The sequence below is a fragment of the Crinia signifera genome, chromosome 4 (assembly GCF_055691185.1).
Source record: "Crinia signifera chromosome 4, ASM5569118v1, whole genome shotgun sequence".
Classification (NCBI taxonomy): domain Eukaryota; kingdom Metazoa; phylum Chordata; class Amphibia; order Anura; family Myobatrachidae; genus Crinia; species Crinia signifera.
In genome coordinates this window covers 107,037,379-107,041,322 of record NC_139220.1, presented here as the reverse complement: position 1 = coordinate 107,041,322, position 3,944 = coordinate 107,037,379, and the positions used below count along the sequence as shown (strand labels likewise).

The 3,944-nt window shown below is 41.6% G+C and overlaps 1 pseudogene; it reads right to left on the bottom strand.

Annotated features, from left to right (window-relative positions):
- Positions 1-238: 238 nt before the first annotated feature.
- LOC146076152 (5S ribosomal RNA) lies at positions 239-356 on the bottom strand (annotated as a pseudogene).
- Positions 357-3,944: the final 3,588 nt, after the last annotated feature.

Genomic DNA, 3,944 nt, shown 5'->3' with positions numbered 1-3,944 from the left:
CGAAAATTAATCACTCAGATAACTGTTCCTCGGATTGCAAAATGCAACAAGTTATAGATGTGACATCCGATTGTCATTAATGTACGAGATAACAGTTATGATGGCGCAGGACACACCACCTTAAAACAATTAGTTAACAGTTGAGTTTGCAGAGTATGAAGACAGAGTAACTTAAATCTTAAGAGGGAGGAAGAAATATAGGTCATGCATCACTCCCACTGGCTTCTGCTGTTAAGATAAATTACAGCACCGGCTCTTCCCTGTTAGTTCCCCAGACAGGTACTGGGCCGGCCCATCACTGTTTAACTTCTGGGTTCGGATGGTACCAGGTGGTTCAGTGAGGTATGGCTGTAGGGTGATAATGAGAGAGCCCTGCTGATGTGGAAGGAGCTCAAGAGTGCTTCTGCTGTTGGCACCGCCACAGAAAATTCCTCCCTCTTACCATAGGGGCCTTGCAGGGAGAAAGTATGCAGCGGGGCCAATGAGAGAGCTACTAAATGTAGTGGGAGAGAGTCAAAGAGGGTGAATTTAAAGCCTGGGCCCCACTTCTGCTGTCTCCAATCTTGCAATGTATAGGATTGGGGATGAGAGAGAAGGGACCAAGCAATCCCTTGAGTAAGAGCAGGGGAGAAAGTTTCGGCAGTTTGCCTGAATATGAAATGATGAAAGAAAAAATGTGAATGTACCCTCAGTCCAGGAAATGGCTAGTGTTCTAGGTGTCAGAGTTTAATTGGTCTGATCACCCAGTTCACCCCGGGGTTTGTTTAGATACTGTTTAATGAGCAGAAAATGCATATGCCAGATCCTAGCGGTTAGCCAAATTGGCAGACCTGTTGCCCTGTGTAGCAGACGTTTTAACAATTGCGCTCACAATAAGGCGGAGGTTCAGTTTCAAGGTAGATATCGCCTTGAGACGGTCTCCACCAGAGATTTGCCTGACAAATACAGATATCCTGTCAGCATAATACGTGATACCATTTAAATGCAGGTTTGCATGCTGTCCCAACTCACAGCAGTATTATAAGTATACAGGTTAGGTACAATCAAACCTAGCAGTGAGCCAACTTTGCAGACTGATGCACACACACCCCAAACACACGCAATTTGCAGTGAGATGTCACCAGTTGGTATCATGAGCAAATATATTAAGGCTGTGCTATCAATAAAGTTTTCAACAAAGTTGTAGAGTGCATGGAATATAGGAGTTCAAAGGGATAGTTAACTGTTCGTCACAGCTATACTTGGTGTGTATAACCAAATGCAGTGCACAGGGCTGTGTTGGTAGATAAGTACACTGGTGTGTAATGCTGCCGTTAGCTGGGTTGTTTGGCAGGCACAGCCTGCTTTACCTTACTGCCGGGATGGGGGGGACAGCGGGAAACAGCCAGGCGCCGGGGCGGCGTGTACGTGGTGGAAAGTATCAGAGCCAGACGCCGGAGCGGCTTGTCCGTGCTGAGGCAAATCGGAGGGTATCCTGAAGGGGGTGTGTCCTGCGCGTCATGGAACGTGTTTCGCTAGAAAGCTTGTTCACTGACGCGTCAATGTCTGGCTCTGATACTTTCCACCACGTACACGCCGCCCCGGCGCCCGGTGCCTGGCTGTTTCCCGCTGTCCCCCCCATCCCGGCAGTAAGGTAAAGCAGGCTGTGCCTGCCAAACAACCCAGCTAACGGCAGCATTACACACCAGTGTACTTATCTACCAATACAGCCCTGTGCACTGCATTTGGTTATACACACCAAGTATAGCTGTGACGAACAGTTAACTATCCCTTTGAACTCCTATATTCCATGCACTCTAAAACTTTGTTGAAAACTTTATTGATAGCACAGCCTTAATATATTTGCTCATGATACCAACTGGTGACATCTCACTGCAAATTGCGTGTGTTTGGGGTGTGGGTGCATCAGTCTGCAAAGTTGGGAACAAAGCGCTTATGTTAAGGGTAAGACATACGATGACGTACAGGGACAGGGTAGGGATTGGAGAAGAGAAGTGAAAAAAAAAAATTGGAGTGAAATAAAATCAAAGATACAAATAAAAATAAATACAAATTAAAAATTAAAAATTTAAAAAATAAAATAAAAAATAATGATAAAAAATGAAATGGAAAATAAATGATAAGATAAAATAAAATGGAGTAGAACAAAAAGAAAATAAGCAAGTGAAAATGAAAATAATAAAATAAAATAAAAGGAGCAATGCAATAAATGTTTACACTCTTTTGCGTGTTTGTTTTAGAACCAGGTCCGGAGCTGTACTTGCAATGGAAGTAAATGTCCGTGGTGGGTGCGAGGCACTGGGGGAGCTTTGGACCTAACTATCCCTTACTTGTAAGTGAGGTAGACGGTCTTCTTCTGCCGCTGTGTGTACTCGCGGCTCTCCTCTCTCCACGTTAGCGGTGACTTCCGGTTTTTGGCTTTGCGCTTCCGGTCCTGGCTTCGTACGTATCCAACGCGTTTCGAGCTGGGCTCTTAATCATGGATGTGGGTACTATCTCTGAGGACCTCCTTTTATCCTTGGATTGTTAAAAAAACTTGTGGAAAACTTTATTTAGACAGTTAAAACCGGACAATGTTTCCGGAAGTGGGGGCTGATTTTGGCGGTAATCTCGTGGCTCCCATCATTTATGCATTGCAAAAAGAAAGAGAGAGAGAAAAAATAATAAAAAAATAAAAATAAATAAATAAATAAAAAATAAATAATAAAAATAAATAAAAATAAAAATAAAAAATGATAAATAAAAACAAAAAAAGGGGAAAGAGGGGGTGGGAATTGGGAAACATAGATTGACGTATTTCTGACTGTGGATAGTGATTCATGTTTATAAAAAGCTTTTGAGATTAATATCTATATTTAATTCTGAGGGGGAAAGGGTTTGTAGTTGGTATATCCACTTCGTTTCAGTCCGTAAAAGGTTCTCAATGTGGTCACCTCCTCTCCAATGTTTTTCTACTTTCTGGATAGCCATGTATCTCAGTCCTGACGGGTCTTTCTTGTGGTGCGTTGCGAAATGTTGTGACACACTGTGTGTCTCAAGTCCATGTCTGATGTTGTACATATGTTCTCTTATACGCACTTTTAGTTTTCTTTTTGTTTGCCCGACATACTGCATACCACATGGGCATTCGAGAAGATAGATCACACTTTCTGTTTCGCATGACAGGTGATTTTTGATCTGATATTGCTTTTTTGTTTGATTGGAGGAAAATTCTGTTATAGGTTTGGTTAATGTTTTTTTAGTGTCTTTGCATGGCATGCAGTTTAGGCAAAGGAAGAAATGAAAAACAAATTCAAAGAAAAGGGCTATTCAGAAAATGAACTAGACCAACAAATCAAAGACACAGCAGAGATGAAAAGAGAAGACCTAATAAAATACAACACCAAAGACAATAACACAGAAAATTTCCAACTGACCTTCATTACACAGTACAGCAATAATCATAATACAGTGTCAGAAATTCTAAACAAACATTGGCATATCTTAAAGTTGGACGAAAACCTCAGAGGCATAATTCCCCCTAAACCCAAAATGATTTACAAGAGGGCAAAAAACCTCAAACAAGAACTTACGAGCAGCTACATCCCAACAAAACAAAGAAAAACAGAAAAAAACAGTAAAGGCTTCTTCCTTTGCCTAAACTGCATGCCATGCAAAGACACTAAAAAAACATTAACCAAACCTATAACAGAATTTTCCTCCAATCAAACAAAAAAGCAATATCAGATCAAAAATCACCTGTCATGCGAAACAGAAAGTGTGATCTATCTTCTCGAATGCCCATGTGGTATGCAGTATGTCGGGCAAACAAAAAGAAAACTAAAAGTGCGTATAAGAGAACATATGTACAACATCAGACATGGACTTGAGACACACAGTGTGTCACAACATTTCGCAACCCACCACAAGAAAGACCCATCAGGACTGAGATACATGGCTATCCA